We start from the raw sequence: 20,000 nt of genomic DNA, 5'->3' as shown, positions 1-20,000 counted from the left end.
ACAATTCTTGAAACAACAGTTTATCGTCCGTCAAAGATAATGTTTTCAGTTTATATATCATTCCCACATTTATCTTTGTCCATTTGTTAAGTTCATTTAAACCATAAACTATTTCCTTTTATTATAATTTCAATTTTAATTTAATTTTACTTTTCTATTTAATTCTAATATATTATCCTTAGTTCACACATGTGGATATAGCTTCTGATATACAAAAAAAATCCTATCTTAATGAAAACACTTGAGTCCTTGAGTATCAAATTCATGCTGAAATTCCTTTTCCCGTCAAATTATATTTCACGAATGGTTGTGGCAGTCAGGAAGGTTGTCTACCTCGGTCCTGGCGTGTCGTGGGTCCACGGCCTGTTTGCCTAGCCCATGTCAAGTAGAGACGAGACGAGGAGTCGAGTTCCGGCCTCCCCTACGCGTGCGTGACATTTCCATTTTGGTGCCATGTGAGAATGGTGGAAGTTACCACCACATAGGGAAAACCTTGGCATTAAATATATGTATAAGTATATGTTCATGTACATGCATATGTATAAGTGTATGTTCATGTACATGCATATGTATAAGTGTATGTTCATGTACATGCATATGTATAAGTGTATGTTCATGTGCATGCACATGTATAAGTGTATGTTCATGTACATGCATATGTATAAATGTATGTTCATGTACATGCATATGTATAAGTGTATGTTCATGTACATGCATATGTATAAGTGTATGCTCATGTGCATGCATATATATAAGTGTATATTCATGTACATGCATATGTATAAGTGTATATTCATGTACATGCATATGTATAAGTGTATGTTCATGTACATGCATATGTATAAGTGTATGTTCATGTACATGCATATGTATAAGCATATGAATATTTGTATAGTAAAGGGAAGGAGGTGAAACTGAAAGAAAGGGTGGCAGGGTAAGTATGGGGGAACACTCGGAGAGGAAGAATACAAATAAAAATAAGACGAAGGTGCTGATGTAGAATGGAAGGTGGTAGAAGAGATACATGAAGGAGCGATGGAAAGCAAGAACGGGAAAACAAGGGGAGAGGTGGAAATAAGAATAAGAGAGAGAGAGAGAGAGCTTAATTGCCAATGAAGTCAGCTGTAAACCTGCGTTTGTGTTCCAAAAAATTACACAATTACATGTTTTTTTAACATTAGGGGGGATAAGGAAAAACGAAACAACTAAAAGGGCACTCATCTATTTAAGATAGTAACTAGAGCCAGTAATATTATTCTTTTTTGTACAATGTGGCACTTTTTTTAACTGTCGCCAGGCCATTTAATTCATTTCGTTAGCTCCCCTTGGTAGCAAATTATTTATAGTCAATCTCGATTTGTCCTTTCTATACTGGTGGCACTTTTCTTTTTATCCTGGCTATCGTCAATCTATTCTATACATTTCCATAGCATGTTTCCGTAATGAATGAGGTCTAGGAAGCCCATAGGTACCAACTGTAAACCAGTCAGGACAATTAAAAACTCTAAACTCAACTACGCCAGTGGCACACCCAGTACATACAAATGCCACACCAACTGCGGTACTCTTCCAACAATACAGCCAATTGATATTAATGAGCTTCTACTAAACATGTTACCTACAAGCCTGTATGTCGTATCAATTATACTGGATTACCTAAATATATATGAATCTGCTTGTGCGTCTCCCATGCGATAAATCTTCTACGAGTATACATCTGAATCAGGTACAAGCATTTATTCGATTCCTACATATCTCTAGGTGCCCGCTTGTTCACCTACTCAACACTAGCACGGCCACAACTACAACTAAAAATTAACTAAACTAGTCGCTAAATTACCATATGGCAACCCACACACACTTACCTACACATCAAATGCACATCCACATTAACATTTGCAAATCCGGACGTACCTCCTTCACGTTATATGCATGTCAGCAGAATCACGCACTACCCACATACTACACAGACAGCTTGTCCTAAATCCTACATACCAAATATACGTCCACTACACTGACAGCTGCTGCCCACCCAGTGCATGCAAAAATCATTTATGTCCACTTTAGCATGTAAATTTGTCCTGTAAAACTATTCCCCACGTCACAAAAATACAGTTGAGTGTATTATATTTCGCGTCCAACTGCACATGTGTTGGTCCACTCGCACGTACGAACGCACGCATGCGGGCGAATTCAAACACAAGTAAACTCGTGTTTAGAGTGCGTATTCGCCAGCTGTCTTGCTTCCAAAAATTACAAATAAAAGGCGACTCTAGCAAATACGCACCAGCATTATCAACTTTCTTTCGATAAGTATTGGAAGTCTATATCGGATTTTTGTTAAAGTTTAATCTGTTGATGTAATTATAACTAATCCTAGTGGATTCTGCACTCTCGTCGACACAATATAAAATGATGAACAAATAATTTTGACTAACAATTGTAATATGATTGTATGAACATCTATGAACATCTTTATAGTTATAATGATCATAATCACATAATATAAAAATAACTGCACCAATAAGAAATACAAACAGAAGCGAAATTGTTGTTGTATTCACATCGAAATACGTAGAATCCACCAAGAAAAAAATACACGAGTTCGCCAGAGTGTCGTCCCCCCGACCCCCTCCTCCTCCTCCTCCTCATTCTCGCCACTGTTGCTGTCGTCGGCCTTCCCTTCCTTGCCAAACCACAGAACTATGTTATTCTGGACACCTATGTCTCCAGCAACTGTACACAAACGCCCTCTTCCCTTTGAAACACAGTTTCTGCTAAAACTTTAGGTGATTTTATTTAGCCGATGGGAGTGGGCAGGTGGTGGGAGGAAACACCCTCCAACGAAGTAAATTGATCTGGTGTTGGGCAAAATATGACAACTTACGAAGACAATAGCCTTTTTAACCCATTAACACCGGTGACGATATTCAAGAGTTCTGACCTGGTTAGTGCCAAGCAATTCTATTCATCTGGAGGGATTAATCCCATTAGTCTCTTCGCCATGATGGCGCCATTGAGCTCCTTAGCCACAGAAGAGGATGCCACGGAGATGAATGAAATAATTTTACGGCAAAAAAAAAAAAAAAAAAAAAAAAAAAAAGGGGAGAGCGAGAAGAGTCATTTGGCACAAAAGGCACTTATTCAGCTGAAGGACTTCGCCTTAATCAAGGTCTTAAACAAAAATATCAAGGACCGTAAGGGAGCAGTGTAACAAGTAACGACCTTACGATAAAGGGGAATAAGACCGATAGTTCCTAGTTTTGTGACCATAGATTGTTTCACTTCACTGCTATTCACGAACTGTACATTCTTGCAATTATCATCAGGCGAATGATGGCCGCCAAGTGATTTTATTCAACCAAGGATAAAACACTGTGCAGCGAAAATAATTACGAATACTGTTGTCAGGTTTGAGAATGAGTCTTCTATCAGCACGAAGGCACGTTCCAAATTTTGCTGAGCAAAAGAAAGACGATTCTTTTCGGCTGAGCGAACAACATCTCTTAAATGAAGTTGTCTGCTGGCGTTTGCTACAAAAGAATCTACACCGTGCGTCACTGTGCCGGGAAGGAGTTGAGATTTCTCGGAATCTTATCCTTCCTGGTCTGCTGCCTCATCGAAAAGGCTTCATTGGATCTCTCAGTTTTTGTTTGTTTTTTTTTTCTTATTTTTTTTTTATTTTTTTATTCCACAATGGAGAGAAGAGTTCCGGCATCTCCACCATCAAAGTTGAACGCAATGCTGGGCTTACGGAAACGCATGATAAAAGGAATTAACTCTTTAAAACCTGTGAAATCCTCGAGTCTACATCTCCGTCCCTGTCTGTCTGCTTATCAGTCGATCAATCACTCAGACAGTTTCAGTCAATCAGTCTGTCTGTCAGCCACCAAGTCTCTCTAAGCCAACGCATACCTCTCGGCTTGTAAAGCTGAAAAATGCTGGAATATAAATTTTTGAGTTGGTATAATTCCAGATTTGTCTTCGTCTTTTCTACCATCCTTCTCTCTGTTGTTGATATGAAGTCGCATCATTTCGGTCTTGAAGGTAAGTTATAAATTTGTTTCTAATCAGTCTGTGTTTGTGTAATGGCGAACTTTATTAAACCATGCGATTACGGTTGCACCATTTGCTTTTATTACAGCTGGGACCTGTGACATTAAGCTCTCTTCCCCCTGCACCGCAAATGCAACCACTCACGCACGCACACATACATTCGCGTCCTTACCAGCGCAAACAAATGCACGTGAAATGTTCGCTCTAATGCAAGCCAACGAACTTAATTCTTTTTTTGGCTCACCCGATGGGCAAAATTGTCGTGTATTATGCACAGGCTCCGTCCCATCGCCTAACTATCCTATACTATCCTTAACATCTCACTTCGCCTAATCCCTGTTCACCTGCTCTTACAATTAACATTTCGCCAAATGTCCTCTATTATTTGTCTTTTTTCACTGCTATATAGAAAAAATATTCTCCACTTGGATCTATTTTGGTTAAAGAAAAAAAAGTACTTCATAATGGTTAACAAGAATATCCCAATCAATAATTGCAAATATCACAAAATTGCTTATCTACATGACATACTGTACATGAGGGAATTAGCTTACAATAAATCTAATATCGCATGAAATCGTTCATTTGCAGTCAACACAAAAGGAGAAACAGATTCTGGGAAATCAGAAATAGAGAATTCTCTGCCCACAAACTTTTGCATATGTTTCATTCTCTTCTTCCTCAGCTGCCAATTGGCTCATCTGCAAGGTGGTTTTGTCATTCTATTCCTGGAACGGCCTTAAGTGGCCTGAAAATGGTTTCGCATCATAACAGCGAAGTCTGATCTAGATGGAATTGAACTTCTTGACGAAATCATCTGCTTGTGCTGATTCATCGCTACGGTTGACACGGACAGTATCCTATGCTAACTGAACGATGGATGGTGAGAGGAAAGATTGGCTGGATGCGTGCTTGACAGGGCCAGTTCTGCACCCATCTCCAAAATACTGACCGAAATGAAAGCAACAGCCTTTGATATCGGCACCTGAAAAGTGAAACTGGTCAGCTTGAAAAAGTGCCAACTCGAAGTCCAATAGAACGCTACACGATCGAAGAATAATTTTAGATCCTAAAGCTACTTCCTAAACAAACCTATTTTTTGGTTGACCTAACGACTTGGGAAGTAGGGCATCCGATGCTAAAAATTTACCCTGAGGTGATGATGATAATGATGGTGAACAGTTGATAGATGATTCTTGGCCACACAGCAAAGGTTCCTTTCATGTAGAAGGTCTCTCGAAAGACATCGCTGCATGGGCTCAGCGATACATGAGGATGTTGTATTTGCTCCTCCCTAACAGAACGAAACAGAAATCGTTGATCGTCCTCAGTCTGAGTCCACCATCCCTCAAAGTTGACCTGGGACAGGTCAGTAACAAAAGTAGGATGGGTCTTTTGCCTGATTCAATACATTGTAGATTTGAAGCTTCGGCGTTGTTGCAACCAATTCTGTAACTACCTCCCACAATGACAGTTCAACAACGCCGGCTTTGGGTAGCTATGCGTAAGGAGTTGTCTGATCTGTGGTTGTTCTTCTAAGCTGGATAGTTTCTGTTGTGGTATCTCCTTGAGTGTTAGTCCTGTTGACGTGGTAGAGATGAGTGGTTCAATTGGGCTTAACAGTTTTCATACCTTAAACCAGCTCGAGTATTCCACTCTGGATGAATATGTAGTGAAATTACACAAAAACTGTTTGTTCCAAAACACTTTTCATAAACAGCATGAGAAATTTTAAGTATAATTTTCTCATATTTTTGGCTAACTCGAATTTATATAATTCAGTTTTAAACTTACATGCATATTAACCAACTGCATATGTATATGAATAGATGTATACGTATATATGTATATGCATATGTATAGTTGTATGTGTATGTATATGTATATGTCTATGTATATGTATATGTATACATTTGTATATGTACAAGCATATGAATATTTGTATATACATATAAATACATGCATAGTGTGTGCATGCGTGCATGCGTGTTTCATGAAATTCCTGGCTAGATGCTATGATATATATATATCGAATGTATACAATGACATTCCATGTATATATCCTACAAAACAATTAGATTACACTGTAGTTTTTACCTTAATCTCTTATACACCTCATTATTATTCTGATATCTTGAAGTCTAAAAACACCTTACTTATTCCAACTTGAACCTCGTTATGCAATATATACTCGTATGAAGAAAATGAGATAGGCGAAATGGGGGTAAGCAAAGCAGGTTTAGGAAAACTGATGTTTTATATATTTTATTTTGTCTTTTTTCTGTGTGGGGTGGTAGGTGAGTCTCATGCCAATGTGTTCATACCATGCTAAACTACATAATGTCAACCATATCCTTCCCATTGAACCACTCATTCATTCGCGTTACGACACACCGGACCACACACTGAGATAAGTGTGATATCACAGTACTCATGTAACATCATCCACGTTAAAAGTCTACGGGGATATAATCCACATCACACAAGCGTCGTTAGGTTAGGTTAGTGAAACGGGGATTACGCGTATTCACTGAAACATTCAGGGATTACGCGTAATCCCTAGGTACGTGTTCTTACTGGAACATATATTCTATACAACATTGCCCAAGTCACAACGAAACAATGTACTAAACAATCACATCATACCATTCACGCTAAACTATCCACATAACATCAGCAAATAAAAAGTTTTCCTTAATGTCTGAGCACAGAAAGACTGGAGAATTCTCTCCGTATTGTTATAGATCGAATAGTTTCAGCATTGCGACAAGTTGGACTTTGAAGAGAAAGAAAACTCGAGATCGATATGAGCCTTTGATGTCTTGAATTTTCGTCATAAAAGACTTACATTCCTCTAGGACAGTACTTTTTGACGAAACGCCAAGGAATTACGTATACATAATTTTAATTTTAATTCTAAAAATAATAATGTTTCCAGAGTAGAGCTGGCCAAGAAATTGGTGTTAGCTGTTTCTTAGTATTTGCCAGATATGGCAACCCTGGCTGCCCCTGACTCCTTCGTACTGTTGGCTCACCCACAAGTAAACTATTCTTTACTCAATTCCGGGGACATTCCAGCAGGTACCGAAGTCGCGGTACTGTTATGTCGTCGTCACATTACAAGTAGTTATGACCCCTTTGAGAGAGAGAGTGAGAGAGAGAGAGAGAGAGAGAGAGAGAGAGAGAGAGAGAGAGAGAGAGAGAGAGAGAGAGAGAGAGAGAGAGAGAGAGAGACTATTTAGGCTGTGTCTTCCTTGCCTTGAGCATGTATAATGTGTATGTCATGCTGTATCTCTGTATCCTGTACACATTGCATGTATTTCAGATGTCTCTGGTGAGCAGGTCGGGGTGGTTAGCCTGCTTTCTTTATTTCTCACGTAGGACAGCCCTGGCCAATGTATTTCCGTTCCACAGCATATCCTGCTGATGAAAAGTAGGAGTTGGGTCTCTATCTAAACGTTATAATTATCTTAGTGGCTTTTCACTCTGTCTCCTCGACTTTTTCCAATACATGCCACATTGTCATCTCGCCACCTTTACAAGTTTGTGTCAAGACGTAACGTATTTATATCTAATATTAATCTAATCTGTGTCAAAAAGTTTGATAACCTGTACATTATTTCGATTGTAGAATCTACAGAAATATATATTATAGAAGGATCTGTGGCCCCATTCCCTCACACTCAAACTATAATTCTCTGAGATGGAGTACCTCCCCTTTAGTCTTGATATGCTCGATAGAAATACGAGGTCAGTTGATCACTTGCCTACGGCTATTATGCATGTATTTCTATTATTGTCACTGGAGGTGTTGTCGACTATCACCATTTACATCGAAGGTGTTTTTTCACACACGAATATACGCGCGCGCGCGCACACACACACACACACACACACACACACACAAACACACACACGTACACCCACATACATTCGTCAATACTGTATTTCTGTACATATACATTTGCAGTATATGCATACACTGACATAAAAACACATATGTCCGTGTGTGTTTACATGTATATGCATAACTAATACACTCCGTATTTATTCATTTATCTATATCAATCAATCAATCAAATCAGCCATCCTGAGTCCACTCCTGAACAAAGGCCTCCTTCATAGCATTCCATGATTCACACGACCGCGCCGTCCTCTGCCACGTCACTCCTGCAAACTTCTCAGCCTCGTCTCCCCACCCTCTGTCTGGTCTCCCTCTTCCACGTCTCCCACCTCGCGGCGTCCACTCAGTAACACACTTGCTCCATCGCTCATCAGTCGTTCGCATTAACCTACCTACCCAATTCCACTTCCTCTCTTTTACTGCCTCCACAATATATCTCAATCTAGTCTGCTCTCTCACCCAACTTGTTTTCTTTCGGTCTCTCAGTGTCATTCCCATCATTGATCTCTCCATTCTCCTCTGTGCAGTCCTTAGTTTTGTTTCCATTGCCTTCGTTAGCTTCCAAGTCTCACACCCGCAGGCCATTGCTGGCAGAATGCATCGATTGTAAACTTTACGTTTCAAACATAAAGGTAGAGAGCTTCTCAGGATCTTATTATCCTTTTCAAACACTTTCCAACCAATTGTAATGCGTCATTTTATTTCATTATCATGATCTTTCGTCACTTTCAACATCTGGCCTAAATAATTATACTCTTCAACTTCCTCAAGACTCTCATCATCAATTACAATCTCCCCACTTTGAACTTCCGTATTGAACATTACTTTGGTTTTACTTTTATTTCTTTTTAAACCTACTTTGACACTTTCCTTGTTTAGATCGCTCAGCATATCTTGCAAGTCTTCTGCTCTTTCTGAAATAAGAATGATGTCATCCGCAAATCTTAGGTGGTTCAAATATTCGCCATCAATCTTTAAACCTTTCTTTTCCAAGCAAGCTGTAAACAATTTCTGTGAAATTGTATCACCTTGCCGTACTCCTTTCTCGATCTTGATCTTTTCTGTATCTTTATGTAGTCGAACTATAGCGGTACCTTTCGCATAAATCTTTTCTAAAACTTTTACGATCTGTTCCTTTGTACCCTGTTTGCGTAGCGAGTTTAGTATTGCTATTTGTTCTACCGAGTCAAAGGCCTCGTAATCTACAAAAGCTAAACACAGAGTTATATTGTATTCTGTCGTTTTCTCGACTAGTTGGTTTATCGCCTGCAAATGGTCTTGAGTTGAATATCCGCTCCTAAAGCCTGCCTGTTCTCTCGGTTGGTTTCCATCTAAAACTTGACTTAGTCTATTTGTAAGGATCTTGGAGAATATTTTATATATATTTGATAGCAAGCTAATCGGTCGATAATTACTAAGGTCCTTCTGGTCTCCTTTTTTATGAAGCAAAACCACTATAGCATTGCACCACGCATCAGGAACGCTTTCTTGATGTAAGCACTGGGTGTACAACTCAGCTAATTTAATATGAACTAATTTCCCTGCGTCTTTCAACAGATCTATCGATACAACCATATATATTCACACGTCCATACCTATCTTTCAAAATAAGCACCTGTCTACATATGCATGCGTTTTGTGAGAAAATATACAAAACATACATGGATCAAACAATATTTATTCATATAACACACACGCAAACATCTATTACCTATCTATGTTTATCATTCTGTGCATAGCCCTTGGAAAACGTGTACACAAAAGGAAATAAATCATAGTGCAAATTAATGACAATCTAAACTATTTAAAAAATCGTTCAGTCTTCCAGCCATCCACATGTCAATGACGCTTGGACACGAAGTGAGATCATAACTCATAAAAATGTTAAGCAGGAACTGTTGACAAGCATATAATACCAACTGGTATTCAGCCAGGCAACAAATGACGCTTTATACCATCATGATATGCATGCGATGTTACTCTATGTCAATGCATGCTTTCTGGCACCTCAAATTATGTGTGTGTATGTATATATATATATATATATATATATATATATATATATATATATATATATATATATATATATATATATATATATATACATATACATATAATTTGGTGCAATGCTATGGTGATTCTGCTTCATAAAAAAGGAGACCTGAAGGACCTTAGTAACTATCGACCGATTAGCTTGCTATCAAACGTATATAAAGTATCCTCCAAGATCCTTACAAATAGACTAAGTCAAGTTTTTGATGGAAACCAACCGAGAGAACAGGCAGGCTTTAGAAGCGGATATTCAACTCTAGACCATTTGCAGGCGATAAAACTACTAGTCGAGAAAATGACAGAATACAATATACCTCTGTGTTTAGCTTTTGTAGATTACGAGAAGGCCTTTGACTCGGTAGAACAAATAGCAATACTAAACTCGCTACGCAAACAGGGTACAAACGAACAGATCGTAAGAGTTTTAGGAAAGATTTATGCGAAAGGTACTGCTATAGTTCGACTATATAAAGATACAGAAAAGATCAAGATCGAGAAAGGAGAACGGCAAGGCGATACAATTTCACCCAAACTATTTACAGCTTGTTTAGAAGATATTTTCAGATGATTGAGTTGGGAAAAGAAAGGTTTAAAGATTAATGGCGAATATTTGAACCACCTAAGATTTGCGGATGACATCATTCTTATTTCAGAAAGAGCAGAAGACTTGCAAGATATGCTTGGCGATCTAAACAAGGGAAGTGTCAGAGTAGGTTTAAAAATGAATAAAAGTACAACCAAAGTAATGTTCAACACGAAAGTTCAAAGCAAAGAGATTGTAATTGATGATGAGAGTCTTGAGGAAGTTGAAGAGTATCATTATTTAGGCCAGATGTTGAAAGTGACGAAAGATCATGATAATGAAATAAAAAGAAGCATTACAATTGGTTGGAAAGTGTTTGAAACGTAAAGTTTACAAGCAATGCATTCTACCAGCAATAATTTACGGGTGTGAAACTTGGAAGCTGACGAGGGCGATGGAAACAAAGCGGACTGCACAGAGGAGAATGGAGAGATCAATGATGGGAATAACACTGAGAGAGTTGGGTGAGGGAGCAGACTAGAGTGAAAGATATTATAGAGGCAGTAACGGAGAGGAAGTGTAATTGGGCAGGTAAGTTGGTGCGAACGACTGATGAGCGATGGAGCAAGTGTGTTACTGAGTGGACGTCGCGAGATAGGAAGCGTGGAAGAGGGAGACCAGACAGAAGGTGGAGAGACGAGATCGAGAAGTTTGCAGGAGTGACGTGGCAGAGGATGGCACTGTCGTGTGAATCATGGAATGCTATGAAGGAGGCCTTTGTTCAGCAGTGGACTCAGGATGGCTGATTTGATTTGATTTTATATTATATATATATACATATATGAGGAATTTCCCTGTTTGCCTTCAGGGACGTGCCAGTTAACAGTGTGTCCTGCGACTGTGTGTTTGAGCTGCTCTTTGTCTGATCTTTCCTACAAAACCTGTTCGATATGGGTGACCCTGCAGAGATTTCCTCTCTATCGACATAGCTTTTGTAATCATTAAGATTCTCAACCCTATCCACCACGTCAAGGTGTCAACTCTCGGATAGCACGGTCGTGTGAATCATGGAATCCTATGAAGGAGGCCTTTGTTCAGCAGTGGACTCAGAATGGCTGATTTGATTTCATATATATATATATATATATATATATATATATATATATATATACATACATACATTTCCATAGCTAAATACTATATTGCATTCCATACGACTTGTTATATATTACATTACAACATAAATTACATATGCAAAAGAGAAAAGTGGATGGGGAACGGTTGTAAATGGACATGGAAATGACGCTGCCCGAATGGATGTTCCTGTTTATCCCGTGTGTTTCACTAATGGAGGAGAGTCGGGTGGGGAAGTGTCGTCTCGTAGTAAAGCAGTGGGAGTAAACTAGTTCCTGCTATCGGGCCCTGCTATGGGATCGCTGTGTTTTGCTGCACTGCCTCTGACCCGAGCAAAATGGCGATAAGGGGGGTGATCCACGACGAGCTACGTTGGGAGTTTCAAAGTGGGTTTTGGATGGACATAGGGGGGACGTATTTTTTCACTCGGCCATCCCTTCTTAAACTTTGGCACCCCTGGTATATTGTACATAATATCATATTAATCTAGTTATGTAATTCTACATTTTTATATCATATATCATGCTCTATCACATAGAACCATTTTCTTACCTAGTTGTACACCATGTTGTGCTGTGTTGTAACATTTGTTCACTACATTTTACAATATTGTATTATATCATTCTATATCATATATATCATATACTCTTTCTATAATATGTTATATTGCAGTGTCGCAGCATGTACTATATTGTATCATATCATGTATCGTACTATATTATCATGTTATTACATCGTATCATAGTACACTACATCATGTTTCATCATATATTATATAGTATATATCCTATAATATTACATACTACATATTATATCATATTATAATACATCATATTGCATTATATAGTATCACTTATTACATCATGTTATATACAGCAATATACTTGTAATATATACTAACATCTTTCCTGCTTTCGAGACCCAGTGCAAATTTGATCGCTTGAACGGTAATATAAATAATGCATTTGTGTTTGTAGCATTTATTAATCACATTGCTCTCACCTCTGCTTTTGACGACGGTTTTTGTGAGAATAGCTGTTAGTTGTAATCAACGTCTACTTCTCTCCTATATTGTAATCGGATATTATGTTTCGTAAATTCCTATAAGTGAAGTGAAATGTCAAGAATACTGTCGAGAGACCAATATTGCGACCGTTGAGGGTTATTTGTGTGTGTGTGTGTGTGTGTGTGTGTGTGTGTGTGTGTGTGTGTGTGTGTGTGTGTGTGTGTGTGTGTGTGTGTGTGTGTGTGTGTGTGTGTGTGTGTGTGTGTGTGTGTGTGTGTGTGTGTGTGTGTGTGTGTGTGTGTGTGTGTGTGTGTGTGTGTGTGTGTGTGTGTGTGTGTGTGATCCCCCTGTTACCAGCTATTGCCCTCTGGTCAACTCGGGTTCGGATAAGTGTATGGAGAAAGCTAATGAAGATCTCAAGAGGTAGTTCAGAATGGGCAAGACCCTTCCAAATGAATGCCTCTTGGGACAATTTGTGTATCGCTTTACATTTAAAGAGTTACGTTTGAGTATAAACTCTATTCATGAAGGAATGATGAGAAGCATGTGTACTACATCTGACCCTCTTTTCTATTACGTCTTTGGACAAATTTCAGTAAGTTTTTAGAAGTCCACACCCACAAGATATAGCAATAAAAATTAAATAATAATTTTGTAAATTATAATACATCAACGTAATATATTTTATTCTTGACGGAAATCAATAACAGAAAAAGTTGTTAAAAGCTACACACAAACGAATGTAACCTCTTCGACTGTTTGAGACGCCGTCTTTGTTTTGGTAGATGTGGAGCACGAAGAAATCAAAGTATGGTAAATTTGTCTATTCTAATCTAAGCTACCTAACCTAACCTACATACATAACTTAACTTGCATTTAGTAATGCGGTACATGTAATTCTAGATGTCATCAGGGTTGTCGTCGTCATCTTCGACCTCCGAATCTATCAAACAAACAAGGCGTCTAAAGGAGTTGACGCGACTTTGTTCGTTTGTGCATAGCTTTTAGCAACGTTTTCTGTTATTGATTTCCGCTAAGAAAAATATTTATTACATTGACGTGTTATAATTTACAAAAGTAATATCTATTTTTCTAATGCTATAGCGCACTTCTAAAAAATAAAATACTTTCTTACCATTTCTTTGAATCCAACTCTTACTTCTCTAATACACTTGTGTGTGTATGTGTGTGTGTGTGTGTGTGTGTGTGTGTGTGTGTGTGTGTGTGTGTGTGTGTGTGTGTGTGTGTGTGTGTGTGTGTGTGTGTGTGTACTTGTGTGTAAGGGGAAGAATGCCGTCACCGTGTTCACATATGTGTCGTCGAAGGCGATCAATTTGGACGGAGTGAGGGGACTAGGGATCCTATGTATTTTTTTCCTTCGGAACCTCGAGGCATAAGAGGATCTGGAAGAAGGTCTCCAACTAGAACCTTAGTAATTGGGTCACTGAATGTGAATGAATGTGGTACGGATGAGAGCAAATGAGAAAAAAAAATGTAGTATATTTGTAGGAAGAAAGATGTCTTAGCGTTGAGCGGAACTAAATTCAAAAGAAAAGGTAACTTGGATTTTGGGAGCGTGACACGTTGTCAGGAGTGACGCGAGAGCGAGGAAGGGTAGGAGTGGCATTGTTGGTAAGTAATGAGATAGAAATAGAGAGAAGTATGGGGGGGGGACGAATGGATGTTGGATGGATGTGAGATGGATTTAGGGTAGTGTATGCTTTGACTTGACCAAAGGGAAAAGCCTTTCTGATATGTAGGCACGTATGGCCATTTCATCATTACATTTTCCATGTCCCTATGCATGGAACACCTTTAATAAACATATTCCCTATATAGTCCTGACTTTGAATTCTGATAGGCTCTTAACGTCTTTTAAAAGCTGCATGTCTACAAAGAAACTAGCCCCAGGCATTTCTGTAGAAATCCTGTTGATTCAGCAAATTAACGTTAGGTGAGGTAATGAACAACCCTTTTAGTTGCTATATTCGGAAAGAAATCCTGAAAACCAACACATAATTTGAGTGTCCTGAGAAAAAACGTGATTTGAAGTGCCCCTATCCCTTCATAAAACTCAAAATGCCTCTCTTTTAATGCATACAGGCAACGAATTACGAGAGAATGGAAAAACGCTCTTTCCTGTCATGAAATAAGTTTTAATATATATACGACAACGACGATAATGATAACGACAGCAATGGTGGAGATGGCGATGACGGTGATAATGTTGATGACGACGACGATGATGATGAAGACAGAGATAGCAATGTCGACGACGACGACGACGATGGTGGCGGTAATGACATAATAAAGATAATTATGATACTACCGATAATGACGATGATGGTGATGATGGTGATGGTGATGATGATGATGATCATCATCATCATGATCATGATAATGATGATGATGTCGATGATGATGATGATGATGATGATGATGATGATGATGATGATGATGATGATGATGATGATGATGATGATGACGACGATGATGATGGTGGTGGTGATGGTGGTAGTGGTGATGACGACTACGACGCTGATGATGGTGGCGGCTTTGACGACGACGACGATGATGATGATGATGATGATGATGACGATGGTGATGATGATGATGATGATGATGATGATGATGATGATGATGATGATGATGATGATGATGATGATGATGATGATGATGATGATGATGATGATGATGATGATGATGATGATGGCACAAAAATGTTGAGAGTGAGGAGGTGTCACGAAAGGGCCGTCAGGGCGGATTAGTTTGAGGAGGATTTAGTGACCCTCCGGGAAGGAGGAGGACGATTCCACCGCACGAAGCCGCCATTAAAAGTGGCTCGACATCCCCGGTATCATTGTGACAACCACGACACTGTCAACCCAGAAGAAAAAGAAAAAGAAGAAGAAGAAGAAGAAGAAGAAGAAGAAGAAGAAGAAGAAGAAGAAGAAGAAGAAGAAGAAGAAGAAGACGAAGACGAAGGAGAAGAAGAAAAAGAAGATGAAAAAGAAGAAGAAGGAATAAAAGACGAAAACCAAGGGCACAAGAAAATAGGTCAAGAAATAGTTGCAGACAAATCAATGAACAATCTACCTCTTCCAGTTTCTTGAGAGCAAACTGAATTGGGTATTATGGGTATCAACTAAAAAGAACACCCGCCATAATCCCTCTTGGGTTCTAGAAACCGTATAGCTGAAAAAAGACGTGTGGATAATTTTCAAGAGCTCAACAGCTGCCTGGTCAACCGCGACTTAACTTGTTTCAGATTAAGTGACGAGAGCTGACAATTTCCATTTTATTTCAATTTATGCATGATGGGATTGCACGACGTGACACTTGGCGTCAGACACCAATCACAGAGACTGACGTCCGACTCGTCATATTAATGGGGCAATTTGCATGCGGTACAAGCTACGTGTAAGCCAAAGACTGACCTCACCACTAGAATATTTATGCAGACGAAATCATGAATCCACTTGCAATCGTCCAGGACCCGAAGCACTATGGATCGACTCGAAGGGTATAAAACCTACTTGCTTTGGTGCAGTTAACTTCTTTACGGTGTCAGATCAGATCATATTGGAGCAGTCAGATCTTGAATGACGTCATAACGCTTACATTTTTCGATCCAAATATTAGACCCTAATGTGTCTGTGTCACGTCCTTGACGTGATTAGAATCCTGTGGTTGTGCTGTGTTACAACCTTCTATGAATCAAATCTCCTTTTTGTAATTTTAAGGCACGCCAGGCGTAAATATATGTCATCAATAAGTAAAATTTATGTATATGAGTATATGATTCCCTATAAATTCGCAATAACAAGTCTGTTGGAGCGCGCCCTATACGTATGATCGCAGGTAAATACATAGTAGAATGCTCTGGTTTGAGTGAGAAAGCTTCACTCTGTAATCTTCAAACGTTCTAAGTGGATTTGTTTTGGCAAGGTCTGAAACATCGGCTACCCTTAGCTTAGTATAAAAGAGGTGTGGCCCAGGACGACAATAGCAGAAGCAGAGCAGACACAAGATAGAAACACAGAGAGATATCAAGAAGAGAAGCAGATCCAGAAAGAGAAAAGAAGCTGAGTCCCCAGGCCCATTTGAATCTACGTAGAATTATCTACAAATCGTCGATTTTACAACTCCTCATTCCTTTGGACCAATACTACTGGCGTCTCCCATGGCGAAGGGTTCTAATCTTCGTTCTCTGATATCTTTGAAGTGCAACCGCCTTCGTGTATTTCCCGATTTATATCAGACCTATCCATATTGCTGGTGGACTATGAGCGACTCGAAATTCTCTCTTTGTTATTCTCTATTACGAAACATCATCAAATATATGACGTGTTCCCGACTATCAGAAGCTTCACCTACCAGAAGTACCCGAAGCTTCTTATACGAGAAGTTATCGTTCACCTGTAACTACCACTGCCAGAAGCTGCCTCTACTAGAATCTATATTTCTCCTTGAATCACCAACCCGTCCCGCCTGACGTACGAAATCTGGAGGCGACACATAGTCATCACCAAGACATTAGAGTCGCCCCGCCTGCTCATACGTACATGAACGGGTTATATTTATTTTTGTATATCATTTTTCATACGCAATAGGTTATTATTTTAGTATTATATAAGTGTTGTGTTGTTTGTTAGTGTAGTAATATATAATCTAACGAAGTTTAATTACCCTGCCTGAGCACTCTGTCTTCCGTTCGAACCGCACACGACCTTAAACTTTTTATTTATTTTTTTTTTTTTTTTCGTGTCGCGACTAACCTGGTCCATAGGTGAGTCGTGGCAGTCTGTTTCTCTCTCTCTCTCTTCCAACTCTTCACCACAGTGACCTAACTAGTTGATTTTGGTCACTCTATCTCCGGACATTTCTATTTAGTTGAGAAGCAGATTCGGTAGTAAGTGAAGTATCTTTCCCTTTCTTTCCCTTGACTTAATGAAAATAGTTTGGTAACAGGAAGAACATTTTCAGGACCAAATAGGAAAATCAGTTGAACTATGAATATAACTTGAACTCCAAGTTAATATCCAATAATAGTTTCCCCTCACAAGACAACAAGTGAAAAGTGGTGCACAGAATCGAAAGTTCGAAAAAGAAACTCAAGTTACAAGAAGAAAAAAGTGAATACTAAATTGGACACACAATGCCGCTTGGAGACGGTTTGACATCCCCAAACTCCAAGACGGTTGAGCCATCCATCCAGTTCACCTTGGAGGAAGAAGTTAACGATTCCCTTCCATTTTTAGATACCCTTATCATCAAACATAATAATCTTTTAAAATTTACAGTCTACAGAAAACCAACCAATAAGGACGATTTGACTCACTTCCTGTCCCACCATGACCTCAGTATTAAAAAAGGTGTAGTTATAGGTTTCTACCTCAGAGGTCTCAGAATTTGTAGCCCTGAATTCTTAGAGGACGAGTTTAGGTACATAAAGGAGGTTTTTCAGAAATTAAAATATCCAGAGTGCATCATCCACCAGTGTAAGAAAAAGGCACTCAAAATAATGGAAGGGCGGGAACCAACGGAAGAACCAGCTAGGAGGCTTATCCTTCCAGCCAGCAGCGTCACCACCACCCTCACCAGGACACTTGGGCGTTGCAACATACAGGTAGTGGGCCAGTCCAGCAGAACTATCAAAGAGCTCTCTAGAAGGAGTGACAGCCAGGACGAGATGTGGGGAAAAATCGCTGGTGTATACCGCATACCCTGTGCTGGATGTGATAAAGTATACATCGGCGAGACCTCCCGTGACCTAAAGACCCGGATCCGGGAGCATCGCTACGATTCCCGGAACAACATCACCACCAACGCCTGTGTTATCCACCGGAACACCAACGACCACCTGATGGATTGGGATAACGCAGAGCTTCTTTTTAGTGAACCAGACAGGGTGAGGAGGAAATGCCTCGAAGCGGCCGCCATTCAAAGCTTCAAAACCATTGAGCAGAACAGAGGCATGTTTAACATCGCCCCTCCTATCATCCATCTATTACCCGCATTATACAAATGTATGAAATGTCCCCCTTAGTCCACTTCAACAAACTGTCCGAAATGTCCTCCTTTATCTCCACCAAGTCCCACCCGTCCCCCTTCTCACACCTCCGCCTCTCCACCTAACACCCACCCCGTCTGATAACCTCTCCCAGTTCCTTCTCCGTTGGCCTTTATATACTCAGAGTGTTTGCCATGTCTGTACTTGAAAAAGCTGTAACAAGCGAAACGTCGTACCAATAAAGGTTTCGATCTCACACGGTGTTTATTCTCATGATTTTAATTACCACCTCACAAACAAATATATTAATAAATAATTGAATAAATGAAAAACAATGTAATATACATAAAATAATATATGAAGGCGTAATTTTTCTTATAAAATATTTGCATGGAAATATGTTAAGAACGTCAATTAACAATCATATATTAAGTTGGATTAATGTAACTCTACCATGGCTTACCAAATAACAAACAGACAGACGAAATAAAACTCTTAAACTTATCAAGAATACACGTGCGTATCTAAATAGTACCAGTATCAACTCCTATCCAATGGTTACCAATAAAATTATAATCATACTCAAGATGTCTCGTTATTTTGAGTGCTGGGATGTCAAGGCACTTGAAAAAGAATGCCTTTATTAATTAAAAGTGCCAAATATGTGACGAATAAAAATCGAATGGCTGAATCAGCCACACAGGTAGAGCAGTTCAGGAAAAGACAGAAGACTTATAGTTATTAAGAAATCTATGACAGATCTATCTATCACATAGATAAAATATAATAACCAAGAACTAGGTGGAGATTGACGGAAGGGTCTTGACGTAAGGGTGAAAGATAAAATTCTAGATAAAAAAAAGGAGAGTGCGAGGGAGGGGGGGGGGCGGTCCATGGTGCTGAACTCATTGGATGATGATGATGATGATGACGGCGGTGGTGATGATGATGATGATGATGACGACGACGGACGACGACGATCGATGATGTTCGGTAATAATTGATGACGATTGATTATAATGATAATAACGGTAGTAATAATGATGATGAAATAATAATATCAATAAAATTATAATAGCATTAATAATGATAATAATAATAATAATAACAATAATAATAATGATAACAATGATAATAATAATAATAATAACAATGATAATAACATTATTAGAAATAACAATAGTAATAATAATGTTCCCTGTTACATCTAACCCTCTCGTAGGTTGCGATACGAAATGTAAGTGAACCTGGAACAAGATGGAGACGGCGTTGAGATATGGATGATCTCGGGGTGATGCCGCGACAGTTTCTG

General features: G+C 39.0%; 1 protein-coding gene across 2 annotated transcripts in view; it reads right to left on the bottom strand.

The window, feature by feature from the left end:
- The window catches only part of LOC143033481 (ligand of Numb protein X 2-like), a 769,238-nt gene that overhangs the window by 106,597 nt on the left and 642,641 nt on the right, over nt 1-20,000 (bottom strand). The gene's annotated exons all lie outside the window — the stretch shown is intronic.

This window comes from Oratosquilla oratoria, chromosome 15, assembly GCF_046742065.1.
Source record: "Oratosquilla oratoria isolate Oo_2021 chromosome 15, ASM4674206v1, whole genome shotgun sequence".
In the NCBI taxonomy this organism is placed as follows: domain Eukaryota; kingdom Metazoa; phylum Arthropoda; class Malacostraca; order Stomatopoda; family Squillidae; genus Oratosquilla; species Oratosquilla oratoria.
Note: the sequence above shows the minus strand (reverse complement) of the source record. Positions and strands in the feature narration are given on the sequence as shown.